At 44.7% G+C, this 16,483-nt stretch overlaps 1 protein-coding gene across 4 annotated transcripts in view; it reads right to left on the bottom strand.

Annotated features, from left to right (window-relative positions):
- Positions 1-16,483, bottom strand: part of elf1 (E74-like ETS transcription factor 1) — an 82,081-nt gene that overhangs the window by 47,689 nt on the left and 17,909 nt on the right. For 2 of the 4 annotated variants that reach the window (XM_024412755.2, XM_024412760.2), the window contains exon 1: positions 11,136-11,414. The exons of 1 other annotated variant lie outside the window; for it this stretch is intronic. The gene's annotated coding sequence lies outside the window, so the exon portion shown is untranslated. Of the gene's footprint in view, positions 1-11,135; positions 11,415-16,483 lie in introns of those variants that run through there. One more of the 4 variants, XM_042303205.1, reaches the window with a different exon arrangement.

Genomic DNA, 16,483 nt, shown 5'->3' with positions numbered 1-16,483 from the left:
CTCCAGAGCGAAGTGCTTTCCCAACACACACCCCAACATGTTTGGAGTTTGCACAATTTCCTACAAAATAATTGAGATACGTGCCTAATTATATGACACGTGTGTTTGTGTCTGATTTAGAGACTTGACACATAAAACAAACAGAATACATCTCAAATTAAATGTTTAACAGTTACTGAGGTAAAACGACAGGCGATTTGAATTTCATTCTCGTTTAACTATTTAAAACGGGAACATGAATTGCATCATTCAAGTCAGGAGTGTGACCCGAAGTTGATGGGTTTTACTGATGCCTTCGCTACTCTGGAAGTCACCCTCTGAGTTTCATCAGCAACACATAACAACTGAGGGCCCACCGAGCGAGGGGGTAGTTTGGGATTCACCGATTCTGCTCAAAATCATAGAATAGACATCAAATTGCTGTGGTTTTTCATGTTTTATTAATTCAATTCCACATTTGACCATTTTGTAATTTGGTTTTCACTGCAGTGTATTGTATTGTGTGAGGTTGGGTGTAGGTGGGAGAGAGGGAGCCGAGCCAGTACAGGTCAATATTTGTGAAGCAGCGCCGGTCAGACTTTATAAAGCAGGTCGTTTGTTTATGATAGCAGAGGGGAAGGTGCAGCATTGATGCAGGAGATGAGGAGGACAATAAACCACATGTCCATAGAGACAGACAAGCATTGTTGTATAAGAGGGGTTGAATGGTGACCTGTTGTTATTCAACCATAGAAGGTGAAAGTAATGTAGTAGGCCTACTTTAAAGCTGAGTGATCATGTATATGATACTAGGTGGAAAACATATTACACTATCCGCACACAACATACATGTAGGGTCTAACAAACAAGGTAGCCTTCACTACTTTGAATAAAGGGAACAGACAACCATCTCTGGGTGCCTGTGACTTCTCCTGATGAGAATCACAATGCAAAAATGCATAGGTAAACAAGGAGTGGCTGTTGCTTAGGAACAAGCAGAGGGAGAAGGCTTGTAGAGCAGGCTCTGTGATAAGAGAGAGAGGTGTGGGGGGGGTTGTGTGTCACTGGCAGGGGTTGTGTGTTTGAGAAGACACAGACTGCATCCCAAGCCTGACAAACACACACACACACACACACACACACACACACACACAACACACACACACACACACACACACACACACACACAATGACAGTGCAGTGAATGAGTCTTTCAGTCACACAACCCTCAAAGACCTACTCTACGTGAGGAACTAAGCAGAGTGGGTAGGGAATAAATTATGAACTGAAGTGTACACACTACTTCCAAGCATCAATTAACTGGCATGAATTTTTAAACCGAATCTTACTGAGAGTGGAGAATAATGATGTAAATTATTTCATCCTTCACAGTGACGGGAGCTCAGACACTCAATTTAACAATTTGAAGCCGTCAATGGAACATACGATGCCTTTGGAAAGTATTCAGACCCCTTAACTTTTTCCACATTTTGTTAGGTTACATGACAAAGCAAAAACAGGATTTTAGAAATGTTTGCTAATATTTTTTTTCCAATTAAGGAAATATCACATTCAGACCCTTCACTTTGTCGAAGCACCTTTGACAGCGATTACAGCCTCGGGTCTTCTTGAGTATGATGCTACAAGTTTGGCACAGGGTATGACGCTACAAGCTACAAGCTTGGCACAGTGTTGCTGCACAGCTATTTTCATGTCTCTCCAGAGGTGTTCGATCGGGTTCAAGTCCAGGCTCTGGCTGGTCAACTCAAGGACATTCAGAGACATGTCCCGAAGCCACTCATGCGTTGTCTTGGCTGTGATTAGGGTTGTTGTCCTGCTTGAAGGTGAACTTTTGACCCAGTCTGAGGTCCTGAATGCTCTGGAGCAGGTTTTCATCAAGGATCTCTCTGTGCTTTGCTCCATTCATCTTTGCCTCGATCCTGACAAGTCTCCTAGTCCCTGCCGCTGAAGAACATCCCCACAGCATGATGCTGCCTCCACCATGCTTCACCATAGGGATGGTGCCAGGTTTCCTCCAGAAGTGATGCTTGACATTCAGGCCAAGGAGTTCAATCTTGGTTTCATCAGACCAGAGAATCTTGTTTCTCATGGTCTGAGAGTCCTTTAAGTGTCTTTTGGAAAACACCAAGCGGGCTGTCATGTGCCTGATTGTTGGAGTGTTGCAGAGATGGCTGTCCTTCCGGAAGGTTCTCCCATCTCCACAGAGGAACTCTAAAGCTCTGTCAGGATGACCATCGGGTTCTTGGTCACATCCCTGACCAAGGCCCTTCTCCCCCGACTTCTCAGTTTGGCTGGGCGGCCAGCTCTAGGAAAAGTCTTGGTGGTTCCACACTTCTTCCATTTAAGAATGATGAAGGCCACTGTGTTCTTAGGGACCTTCAATGCTGCAGAAATCATTTAGTACCCTTCTCCAGATCTGTGCCTCGACACTATCCTGTCTCTGAGCTCTATGGAGAATTCCTTTGACCTCATCATTTGGTTTTTGCTCTGGCATGCACTGTCAACTGTGGGACCTTATATAGACAGGTGTGCCTTTCTAAATCATGTCCAATCAATTGAATTTACCACAGGTGGACTCCAATCAAGTTGTAGAAACATCTCAAGGATGATCAATGGAAACAGGATGCACCTGAGCTCAATTTCGAGTCTCATAGGGTCTGAATACTTATGTAAATAAGGTATTTATTTGCTAAAAATATATTTAAAAATGTTTTCACTTTGTCATTATGGGGTATTGTGGGTAGATGAGTTTGTTTTATTTAACCCATTTTAGAAAAAGGCTGCAGCGTAACAAAATGTGTAAAAAGTCAATACAGTCTGAATACTTTCCGAAGGCTATGTAACTAAGGAGCAGCACCTGAGAGAGCAGGTAGTGATCAAGGTCAAACAGAACAAAGCCACTCTAAGTTTCGACCCATGTGGAAGTTGATTGCCAATTTGCCAAGGGAAAAAAAAAGATCACATTGGTTTTGAAGTGACGCTCAAAAACTTGACGGATTTCACTTTCACTGAGCGTCTAAGGCTGAGTTTACACAGGCAGCCCAATTCTGAGCTCTTTTTCCACTAATTGGTCTTTTGACCAATCAAATCAGCTCCTTTGCCAATAATTGGGCAATAAGATCCTTTGCCAATATGATCAGAAATGGCCGACCTGTGCAAACGCAGCCTAAGTGAATCTAACCCAATTTGTCATCCAAACAGTCCAGAATGCTTAAATAAACTCAATAAAACATGCATACTGTTGAAAACACACATGGCAATCCCAATGCACGTTATTTAAGGAATAACAATAAGTGTGCATGTACTAACCTGTCCTAGATACAGTTAAACCACGTATTGGTAAGGTGACAAGACATTATGGCTACTGTAGTACATCATGCTCCAAACCACAGACAACATTCACTCCCTGTCATCTTCCCTCTCCTCTCAGATCAGTCTGTATCGATTCAGACTGATCTCTGCTGCATTACTGTATTAGTGTTGCTGCTTTGGGAGAGCTTAATGCCTGGAAACTCACACTCATCCCCTGGAAGCCATTCCCAGCCAGCCTCTGATGCAATTTTCTGACTGCATTAACATTGAGCTTTGATATGGCCAGGGCAGCATGGATCATTTTAGGAGCAGTTCTAGCTTCTCTTCTCAGACAGAAATATGAGCAGGCTTCTTAGGTCATCATATTATTTTTAGCCATGTTTTCTATGTCAATGTTGGGTACAGTGGGAGTTCCTAAATTAATTAACAGCATTGTGAGTACATACTTATCAACATATTTTCCACTGTTACATTCTATAGAACTATCAAGGTAAAAAAAAATATCTGTGCCATCCTTGGCTGCAACCTTTAGGACCCACGTTTTGTTAGTTATCAACCTGGCCATTACAGACCAATCTGCATGCAGGAAATAGCTTCATTTCATGGTGGTACCATGTTTTCTTACAACATCAGTCCAACAGCCACCCTGTGTCTGTTACTTCACACTATTCTCATGCTCTTCACAACTGTCAAATTATTTTGAACTAGGCTTTGAATTTGATAGAAGTTCTGAGGGTGTCTCTTTGGTGTGAAATAAAAGTGCTGAAAACATGTTGGCTCACTATTTAAAAAGGAGATGGAGAACAAGCTATAGGACGACAAATACCAGAGTTTTTCCACAGGTACAGTCGACTAGTGCTAGCTAACACTACCTAGCAAAATAAATAAATACAAATATTGCGATACGTAACTGTATCGATCCCCCCCCCCTTAACACTTTATTTGGATAGTCTGAAGAGCATCAACAGATGGACAATCAGTAACATATCAACAAACTATCTATTAATCCTAACCCTAGCTCTAACTCTTATTCTAAACCTTACCCTAACTGTAACCTTAGCAAGCAGTTGCTTATCGACAGATAGTCAACACTGTATCGAAATGTGGGGGGGGTCGGCATGGGCAGTTAGGGAAGGCATGGGCAGTTATGGAAGGCATGGGCAGTTATGGAAGGCATGGGCAGTTATGGAAGACATGGGCAGTTATGGAAGGCATGGGCAGTTATGGAAGACATGGGCAGTTATGGAAGACATGGGCAGTTATGGAAGGCATGGGCAGTTATGGAAGGCATGGGCAGTTATGGAAGACATGGGCAGTTATGGAAGGCATGGGCAGTTATGGAAGGCATAGGCAGTTATGGAAGGCATGGGCAGTTATGGAAGACATGGGCAGTTATGGAAGGCATGGGCAGTTATGGAAGGCATGGGCAGTTATGGAAGGCATGGGCAGTTATGGAAGGCATGGGCAGTTATGGAAGACATGGGCAGTTATGGAAGACATGGGCAGTTATGGAAGACATGGGCAGTTATGGAAGGCATGGGCAGTTATGGAAGGCATGGGCAGTTATGGAAGACATGGGCAGTTATGGAAGACATGGGCAGTTATGGAAGACATGGGCAATTATGGAAGGCATGGGCAGTTATGGAAGGCATAGGCAGTTATGGAAGGCATGGGCAGTTATGGAAGACATGGGCAGTTATGGAAGGCATGGGCAGTTATGGAAGGCATGGGCAGTTATGGAAGGCATGGGCAGTTATGGAAGGCATGGGCAGTTATGGAAGGCATAGGCAGTTATGGAAGACATGGGCAGTTATGGAAGACATGGGCAGTTATGGAAGACATGGACAGTTATGGAAGGCATGGGCAGTTATGGAAGACATGGGCAGTTTTTCGGATGACGGACAAGGCTTTGAGCTAGTCTTTGTAACTGTGGGCCCTTGCATGTGTCTGACTGAGGACTCAGAGCATAGCAGACACAGGAGAAGTCTGTGTTCCTGGAGTCATGGAAGGCTTAAAAAGGCAGGGCCCAGTTTTCCACACCACTGAATGCAGAGGCCCACCCCACTCCCGACCAGCCATAGACACCAATGCAGCTGTGGCGTCTGGGAGCCAAATCTCCGAAAACCACATGAAAAATATGAACATTTTCTCCTGGTGCCTAAGTTAGAATGGCTGATATTAAATGATAGCGATACTACATAGGGAGAAGAAGAAGACGTTGGATTGATGGTCAGACATTTGAAGGTGGTAGTATTGGGCTTGATGTGTCCTGCAGTTGAAGCAGTATAATGTATTTTTGAGGTATGTTACCTCATGAACGGTGGGACCGGACCAACACAGCTGGAAACATGATGCTGTATATGCATGTGCAGAGGCCACAGAACTATACTGTCCTCTTTGGAGATGTCAGTTGGTGGAAATGTCAATATTCCACCTACCATCTCTTCACTAAACAAGAAAAGCCATGTCGTCTGTATGAGTAAGCCATCAATTACTGAACCTATACATTTCAGAAAAACAATCCGTCTCTTGCCGCCCACGTACCTGTGATGTTTCCATGATAGATATCATAGCAAGACAGATAGCAAGAGGCGCTACTGAATCATTGAGGTTTTAATGGGAAGTGGGTTACGGTTGATCTGTAAAGACAAGCAACATACTCCTGCAGTATCCTGCTGACTCACTTCACCAGATGTCCTTTCTAAGAAAGAATCCTAATATTGACTGACTATTTTTCAAGACGATGGTATATCAGTAACTAGCCTTGCTGTGACTCCTATTACCCAAGGCACCCTGTTGCTGTATATGTACATAGCTACTCAATTACTTCGTCCCCTGCACATCGACTCGGTACTGGTACTCCCTGTATATAGCCATGTTATTACCTCATACCTCTGCACATCGACTCGGTACTGGTACTCCCTGTATATAGCCATGTTATTACCTCATACCTCTGCACATCGACTCAGTACTGGTACTCCCTGTATATAGCCATGTTATTACCTCATACCTCTGCACATCGACTCAGTACTGGTACTCCCTGTATATAGCCATGTTATTTTTTACTCGTTATTGTTATTCGTTATTCACTGTGTATTTATTCCTTGTGTCACTATTTCCAAATGATTTGTTTAATCTTTACCTCTGCATTTCACTGTTAGTCTACACCTGTTGTTTACAAAGCATGTGACAAATACCATTTTATATGATATTTGATTGACACTACCAACCCTACTCACAGAGTTGGAAAGATTCCGCCCCCTCAGCTCACAGTCCTGATGTTGAATAACCGGGAACGTTATCAATAGGAAGGTGTGATCTGATCTTCACCACAAACGACTCTATCTTCCCCCTGGAAAATGACTTATTTTATTACCACAACAAGCTGCCTGGGGGGCATGGTGGTGAGAGTTGGGCACAGCTGCCCACTCCACAAGGATAGTGTGGGAAGGAAGGAGGGAGGGATAGGGGGGAGGTAATAGAGCTGGCTAATGATCCAGTGAGGCTGAGGACAAAGAGACTTAGGGAGGTAGACGGGAGCGTGTCCCCCAAACATGATTAAGATGTGTGGTCACATGGTCTTGGTCTCCCTGGTTCACAATCCAAACCAGCCTGAGAGACTGACTAGCTTGATTCTTTGTAAGTCACTTGAAATAAGGATGATAATAATGCAGATATTAAAAAGATTTGCCGGTACATTTGTATACTTTTTAGCCAGTATTTCTGAAAGTAGCACTCACGAGCCAAAAGTGGTCCCCGAAAATAGCTTACTACGTCGCATATGTACAGATAGGTGCACCACGTCATTGCTTTCTCTCTTTTTTCTGTGTCCACTGAGCCGTTATGCCCACTCTGCAACCTCATTGGATAACGCTGGGCAGGCCTCTTGCTAACGGTCACTCAAATGCGAGGGGCTGAAGCTCATTGGCTAGAACTCGAATTGCTAGGGGGCTGGCCCGCGTGGGGGGAAATGTAGGGAAAATGGCATGGCAAAGCTTCAGGAAAATTGGCTAATTGAAGTAAGACAGTCATTCTGCTCATAGATTATGCATGTATGAACTACACATTGACACATCCAGCCCAAAGTTGAAAGTTTAAAAAATACTTTCTCAGTCACCAAAGTACCAGTGCATGTCTTTAACAGTGACTTGAATTCAAATACTGAATGGCCTGTACAAGTTAAAATAATTAGTCATGTGGAGCTGAATGTTAACCAGATGGAACTGATCAGAGACATACAGTACCAGTCACACCTACTCATTCCAGGGTTTTTCTTTATTTTTTACTATTTTCTACATTGTAGAATCATAATGAATACATCAAAACTATGAAATAACACATATGGAAAAATGTAGTAACCAAAAGAGTGTTAAACAAAACAAAATATATTTTATATTTGAGTTTCTTCAAAGTAGCTACCCTTTGCACAGTTCCATTTTGAGCTTTAGAGATAGCTCACATAGAGCAGTGACCTAACAAGATCACATCAGCATTGTCATCTCCTTTCTCAGGTTTTCTGATTCTGGTGTGAGCAGAAATCTTGCCCTATGTTTCTGCTTCCAGTATTGAGACACCCAGCTTGTATTTCTGGTTCCCCCTGTACCTCAGAACAATGGTTTGCAAGTCTCAACTTGTTTGTGTGAGTCTCAGACAGTTGCAACATTGGGAGAGCTGTGCTTTAGTCAATGGAAATGGAGAGACAAGTATGGAAACGCAATGCAAATCCACCTCTGGATCAACACAAAGGACCCTCAGCCAGGCAACACAGCACACTAGATCTTTTAAATGTGACCAATGTCCACCATTTTGTTATTTTTTTTAATGTTACCTTCATTTAACTAGGCAAGTCAGTTAAGAACAAATTCTTATTTACAATGACGGCCTACCCCGGCCAAACCCGGACGATGCTGGGACTCCCAATCATGTCCAGATGAGGTATAGCCTGGATTTGAACCAGGGACTGTAGTGACACCTCTTGAACTGAGATGCAGTGCCTTAGACCGCTGCGCCACTCAGGATCCCTGCACTTTTAGAATGAACAGTCAAACACATAGTTACTGTATACCATTTTCTCCATCAACATGAAGGCTATTGATATTGAATGGGTCCATGTATGTCTCCATCGGTCTCTGGCTAGCTTGAGCCTGCAGCCTCCCCCACAATAAAGGAGGGGCAGAGTTTCAAACCAGAGGTGTAGAATTCAGATCACCTCGAGCACATTGTGACTTGTTACAGCCAATTTTCCCATCACTCAGGCCTCAGATGTGTGTGAAAGCCCCTAACAACAAAAGAAAGAAGGGACCACAACCCAACCTAGAATTACCCACCCAAACAGGTTCCTGTCACTGCCGTTACCTGAGATCATGTCACCCGTTACCAGAGGTCACTTGAGACACATGCTGTGTAAAAAAAAACTGGAAACTCGGGAAATCTCTGACTTACGACTTCAGTGGGTTCAAGACAACTGGGAACTCTGGAAAAAAACGAGCACCGACTGGGAAAAATCATTTGGAACGGTCATCCAACTCAGAATTCCAAGTCGGGAACTCGGGCATCTTTCTAGAGCTCTGACTGAAGATTACTGATGTCCTGATTTTACCACCCCCCCCCGAGTTCCCAGTTGTTTTGAAAGCACCATTTATATGAGAACTTTTTTTTGTTAACATGTCATAGCAACACGACTGACAAGCCAGCAGGCCACAGGATCTGCTTATTTACCCATCAACTGCGAAACAGCTTGAACAAACTGCCGCCCTCTGTCATTCAATGTCAACTACAGGCTGGATTGTGAAGGGAGAAAATGTGAGCCAGAACAGACCCAACCCTGTACTGTTCCATATGAGGGCATGTCAAGCCTGGGCTGATTAAATCCACCCCTACTCCTCTTCCTCAGCCAGGCCAAATGATCTAATTACAGGCTAAGACTTGTTGACTCTGTATTGTGTGAGGAGCCAACCTGATACTACTGCTGCCCTCCCTCCGTTCCTCCCTCTCTTCACCTCTCTGCCACTCCCTCCCTTGTGACAGAAACTAGGCCCCTCTCTACAGCCACTCAATAGGTCAACAATGGGAGTGTTGTGTTTCTCTCACTTCATGGCCAAACCTCAGGTACTGTGCCTCATTTACAAGCCAAATCAAGAGGCCAGGGTGGGCACAAAGCATGATTACAAAGTTAGCTCAGATGCAAACTGGGAATAGCTATGGGGTACAACTTAGCAATTCACCAATGTTAAAACCGGGTTATTGAGTCATGATATTAAAAGTGTGTAAAGCATTGGTTGAATGCAACATTTTCCAGGTGTAGGCCCTGCTGACCTAAACAGTGACCTCATAACTAACAACCACAGAGGGCTGATTTGATACAGTATCACTAGGTTTACGAGACAGAGTGTAAGCTTCTCCAATGATATGTGAGGAGATCATTGAGCCAACATTGAGTGAAATTGCTTTATTTTGGGTCTTTCGAGGTCTGATGGATCTATACAACAAAAACTATGGGGTCACTTTGTTTTGAGTGTTTTCAGATACATTTTTAACTGCCAACCTCAATAAAGTTTGTCAGTGCAGAGCATGTTTCTGGTGAAACAGGAACCATGATTTTATCTCTGCTGCAACTTTTAGCAACAGAAACCTACCACAACTAGGCACGCCAAAGGTAACTCTACAAAAACCATTCATGTGAGAATAGCATGTTGAGATGTGAACTGCTTAGGAGATAATGGTAGCACAACACCAGTTTGTTTGTCATCCACTATGAGTCGCAACGAATACCTGCTGATCCTCCTCTGTCTTACAGGAAGATCAACATTCATGCAGGGCTCCGGTGGCCTGATCAGTTCCTGATAAGCAAGCCTGAAATCAAACAGAACCTTACCTGACCATGCAACAGGGTGTGGGGAGAAGCACATTCTAGAATCTAGATACTATTTAATTAATGACTTATTATTTTAGAGGTAGGCTAGCGCCGGGCCAAAGCAGAGTTAGCAAAAATGTATAACCTTTTCAAATTTATGGCCTATGGTCTACTGAGAGTTCCCATGAAAGAGAATTACAAGTATTTCTACACCATGACCAACTGTAAACGCTCACGTGGGCTTGGTCAGGGGGCTTGGTCTCAGGGTCAGGGGGTTGGTCAGGGGCTTGGTCTCAGGGTCAGGGGGTTGGTCAGGGGCTTGGTCTCGTGGTCAGGGGGTTGGTCAGGGGGCTTGGTCTCAGGGTCAGGGTGGCTAGATCAGGGGCTTGGTCTCCGGGTCAGTGGGGTTGGTCTCGGGGTCAGGGGCTTGGTCTCGAGGTCAGGGGGCTTGGTCTCGGGGTCAGGGGGCTTGGTTACGGGGCTTGGACTAGGGGGCAGGGGGCTTGGTTACAGTTCCCTCCCTTGCTAAAGCACGCCATATATGGCAATGACTCTTAAGCAAAACAACAACGATGACAAGTGACAATGATAAACTAACTAACAATTAGTTTCAGCCAATGAGCTTCAGCCCCTCGCCAGAGAGAGAGAGAGAGATGACGTGGTGCACATATCACGTAGTACACCATTTTCGTGGAGCACTTTTGGCTCATGGGAGATACTTTCAGAACTACTGGCTATAAAGTATACAAAAGTACTGGAGAATATCTTTAATTGTATCAACATGAACTTTTTTGTTTCTCGATTTATATTTGTGCAAGTCGTACTTCTGCTTTTCTCGTGACACATTCGCAAATATAGAAAACAAATGAGGAACACATACAATGTTAAATACATGACCCATATAAACAACTCTATTTGGTTTGAACCAACTATTCACCCATAAAGAAACAAAAGTACTGCAGTCACTAACCTCAAAGACACAGGGCTTATGTGTCAGACTCCATGTTAACAGTGGAACAAGTGACAGATCTGAATGACTTAAAAACACAGGGGGAAACCGAGACAACTGCAAATGAAAGAAAAATAATCCAAGTAAGGGTGTGCCTCCAGAGAGCAGCGGGACCCAGTGCGGTACAGGAGGTGTGGAACACTGACCTGCCCTCTACCTCTCCCACTCACAGCGATAAAACTAAACTGAAAAGGAGAAGAAGAGAAAGCGAGGCAATGGCTGCTGTTGAAAATGTAAAAAAAAAAAAAAAAAAGGAGAAGTGTAGTGAAGCAACTTGCCCTGGCTCTCCCTGTGAGTCACACAGCAGGACAGCCATTGGTGGGGGAGTCCTCAGGCAGTGTGGCTGCACCTGGCCAATCACAAACCAGGGTGGGCCCTGTATGCAAATCCTTTCAGGTGAGTCGCGGCAGGTGTTGGGGATTGGCTGTGGGTCAGACGTGGGGAGGGGAGAGCGGGACGTATCAACCAGGAGGCCACACCTTGAGCAATGTGAAAGACAACAGACTGGTTTCTTCTGCGGAGGAGTGCTGGGGAGGGAGTTGGGTGCTGTAAATGCATAGTTCAGTTTACCATTGGTTGAGGACACTTGGACTTTGACCGAGCACTATAGAGCAGTCTCGTCTTGGTGGTTAAAATCAGTAAATGGAAGACCTAATAAACACTGGGTTGTAAAAATGTGTCAGAAGAATACAGGGACATTTTCATCATTAAGTGTTTATTAGAGGGTTGTGAGGTATGAGGTCATTTAGGTAAAGCAAATGAGACAGTACGACTAACACGGTCACCACCGATAAATCCATGATTATCGAAAACTTCAATAAGCATTTCTCAACGGCTGGCCATGCCTTCCGCCTGGCTACTCCAACCTCGGCCAACAGCTCTGCCCCCCCGGCAGCTCCTCGCCCAAGCCTCTCCAGGTTCTCCTTTACCCAAATCCAGATAGCAGATGTTCTGAAAGAGCTGCAAAACCTGGACCCGTACAAATCAGCTGGGCTTGACAATCTGGACCCCCTATTTCTGAAACTTTCCGCCGCCATTGTCGCAACCCCTATTACCAGCCTGTTCAACCTCTCTTTCATATCGTCTGAGATCCCCAAGGATTGGAAAGCTGCCGCAGTCATCCCCCTCTTCAAAGGGGAGACACCCTGGACCCAAACTGTTACAGACCTATATCCATCCTGCCCTGCCTATCTAAGGTCTTTGAAAGCCAAGTCAACAAACAGGTCACTGACCATCTCGAATCCCACCGTACCTTCTCCGCTGTGCAATCTGGTTTCCGAGCCGGTCACGGGTGCACCTCAGCAACACTCAAGGTACTAAACGATATCATAACCGCCATCGATAAAAGACAGTACTGTGCAGCCGTCTTCATTGACCTTGCCAAGGCTTTCGACTCTGTCAATCATCATATTCTTATCGGCAGACTCAGTAGCCTCGGTTTTTCGGATGACTGCCTTGCCTGGTTCACCAATTACTTTGCAGACAGAGTTCAGTGTGTCAAATCGGAGGGCATGCTGTCCGGTCCTCTGGCAGTCTCTATGGGGGTGCCACAGGGTTCAATTCTCGGGCCGACTCTTTTCTCTGTATATATCAATGACGTTGCTCTTGCTGCGGGCGATTCCCTGATCCACCTCTACGCAGACGACACCATTCTATATACTTTCGGCCCGTCATTGGACACTGTGCTATGTAACCTCCAAACAAGCTTCAATGCCATACAACACTCCTTCCGTGGCCTCCAACTGCTCTTAAACGCTAGTAAAACCAAATGCATGCTTTTCAACCGATCGCTGCCTGCACCCGCATGCCCGACTAGCATCACCACCCTGGATGGTTCCGACCTTGAATATGTGGACATCTATAAGTACCTAGGTGTCTGGCTAGACTGCAAACTCTCCTTCCAGACTCATATCAAACATCTCCAATCGAAAATCAAATCAAGAGTCGGCTTTCTATTCCGCAACAAAGCCTCCTTCACTCACGCCGCCAAGCTTACCCTAGTAAAACTGACTATCCTTCCGATCCTCAACTTCGGCGATGTCATCTACAAAATGGCTTCCAACACTCTACTCAGCAAACTGGATGCAGTCTATCACAGTGCCATCCGTTTTGTCACTAAAGCACCTTATACCACCCACCACTGCGACCTGTATGCTCTAGTCGGCTGGCCCTCGTTACATATTCGTCGCCAGACCCACTGGCTCCAGGTCATCTACAAGTCCATGCTAGGTAAAGCTCCGCCTTATCTCAGTTCACTGGTCACGATGGCAACACCCATCCGTAGCACGCGCTCCAGCAGGTGTATCTCACTGATCATCCCTAAAGCCAACACCTCATTTGGCCGCCTTTCGTTCCAGTACTCTGCTGCCTGTGACTGGAACGAATTGCAAAAATCGCTGAAGTTGGAGACTTTTATCTCCCTCACCAACTTCAAACATCAGCTATCTGAGCAGCTAACCGATCGCTGCTGCTGTACATAGTCTATTGGTAAATAGCCCACCCATTTTCACCTACCTCATCCCCATACTGTTTTTATTTATTTACTTGCTCTTTTGCACACCAATATCTCTACCTGTACATGACCATCTGATCATTTATCACTCCAGTGTTAATCTGCAAAATTGTAATTATTCGCCTACCTCCTCATGCCTTTTGCACACATTGTATATAGACTCCCCCCTTTGTTTTCTACTGTGTTATTGACTTGTTAATTGTTTATTCCATGTGTAACTCTGTGTTGTCTGCTCACACTGCTATGCTTTATCTTGGCCAGGTCGCAGTTGCAAATGAGAACTTGTTCTCAACTGGCCTACCTGGTTAAATAAAGGTGAAATAAAAAATAAATAAAAAAAACAGTCAGAGGTAAATCCAGAGGAGTGGCTCTTGAGCCAATAGAGGCCCCATAAAACCAGCTTTATATGTGACTTCAGTGGGAGGTACCAGAATAGTGGGCTATAAAGACAAAGCAGTCTCACCTGACCGCACTTTGACATCAAAGGCAGGCTACTGGTCTTAGCTAATGCCTCAGCACAGGTGTTTCTATAGACCCCCCTCCTCCCCCTAAACCCCACCTGGATGATATACCGCTGATGTATATTAGTGGCCATACTGTCTGCAGCTCTCATCACATGCTCCCCCATAAGCAACCAACTCAATCAAACACGAGCTAACAGGTGTACAGCTGTCACGAGCAGGATTCTCCATGTTAGCTTCTCCTGTTTGCCTGATAATGCGCATACTCGTGTTCACACACAGACAGAGACAAAGACACACACACACACCTGCCCATTCAGCTGAAAAGGCCTGAAGAGCCAATTAATGTAAATCTGCACTGGGGCACCACCATCCCCCACCTCATCCTGTGTTCAGGGCTGTTACATCACGTGTCTTTAGATAGCATCTTTATCAGACACAATTCGACTGACAAACAGGAAGCTGAGTAGTTCTGTGGCGTAGCTGTGTGTGTGTGTGTGTCAGTGAACGCTGGTGGGAGGAGCTATAGGAGTACAGGCTCATTGTAATGGCTGGAATGGAGTAAATGGAATGGAGTCAAACGTGGTTTCCATATGTTTTATCTGTTTGATACCGTTTCATTTATTCCATTCCAGCCGTTATAATGAGCCTATAGTCCTAAAGCTCCTCCCACCAGCCTCCACTGGTGTGTATGTGTATGTGTGTGTGTGTGTGTGTGTGTGTGTGTGTGTGACATCTCAGCTACATTTTCAGTAAAAGGAGTTGCATTTGATGTGGTCACCTTTTCACTAACCCCAATCTGAGACCAATCTGGAATGGCAGTTTTTACTCAGGCTGGCCCAGGTTAGGACCACTTCGGCACAGAAGAGAGAAATTGCTTCGAACAGAGCAAGTAAACCAAACAACCCCCATTTATCACCACCCCTGGAAATACTGCGTGTCCACTACACAGCCCCAGATCAGACGCATTGAGGAGAAGTCCAAGCAGCCCTCTAGTCCTCTACACCGTCTGACTCCAGTCTTAAAGACCCAGGGTTGTTAGATGGTGAGAGATTTATACACACCAAGTCACACACAAGACCACACACATGCACACGCACGCACATACACACACGCACGCACACACACACACTCAGGTAACTGATTCATAGTGTGGATGAGCTGATTATTGACTAGTAAATAGCGTGGATGTGCTGATTATTGACCTGTAAATAGTGTGGCTGTGTTGATTATTGACCTGTAAATAGTGTGGATGTGCTGATTATTGACCAGTAAATAGTGTGGATGTGCTGATTATTGACCTGTAAATAGTGTGGATGTGCTGATTATTGACCAGTAAATAGTGTGGCTGTGTTGATTATTGACCTGTAAATAGTGTGGATGTGCTGATTATTGACCAGTTAAATAGTGTAGATGTGCTGACTATTGACCAGTAAATAGTGTGGATGTGCTGATTATTTACTCCTAAATAGTGTGGATGTGTTGATTATTGACCTGTAAATAGTGTGGATGTGCTGATTATTTACTCCTAAATAGTGTGGATGTGCTGATTATTGACCTGTAAATAGTGTGGATGTGCTGATTATTTACTCCTAAATAGTGTGTGGTGGTACATGTTTTTTTCTCAGAGCCTGGTTGTGGCTCTTTCTGGTGAGGAGAGGCAGAATGGCAGTATATTCAGACCACATGACCAGTGTAATCATGTCAATTAAGATTTTTTTTTCTCCCACGGGTCCACAAGAACCTTTTCAATGAGGCTTTTTGATGGCAACATCGCTTTTCCTGGGGCTTGATACTACAGCTTTGATTGGTATCTGAAGTACTTCTGGGAGTCCCAGCTCTCCATTTCCTATTAACAGCCCCCCAACAAAGACCCCAGTTCAGAGAGCAGAAAATTGCCTCGCCTTTTAATCGGCTGTTAATTGCAGTCATTTGCAAAAAACAAATCAACACACTAGTAACGGGTGGCAGGATCATTGACTTTGCTGACAAAAATGTCAAAAGGAGAGAAAAGCAAACAGATGAGAGGGCAGGTTCAATAGACACTTGTGGTTGACACAGATAGCAGCACTCCATTATCCTCTCCAGCTGTTTCATTAAGGAATACTAAGGAGCACATTTTGTTCCACTTTCTGCCAGTGCCCATGCTGAAGACCACCTCATCCCCCACTGCAGTCCCTTTTATCTGCAGAGGGAATAAGATGACAGCTCAGCGGCTATAGGGCTCAGAAATTATGACATTCCATCTCTACAAATTAGAGGACTTATGGGTCGCTGTCAATGTCTCTGACGGTTATTTTCCTCAATGTTCAGCTGTAGGCCATTATTACATAGAC

Source organism: Oncorhynchus tshawytscha, linkage group LG21, assembly GCF_018296145.1.
Source record: "Oncorhynchus tshawytscha isolate Ot180627B linkage group LG21, Otsh_v2.0, whole genome shotgun sequence".
NCBI lineage: Eukaryota > Metazoa > Chordata > Actinopteri > Salmoniformes > Salmonidae > Oncorhynchus > Oncorhynchus tshawytscha.
This window is presented reverse-complemented; position numbering and strand designations above follow the sequence as displayed.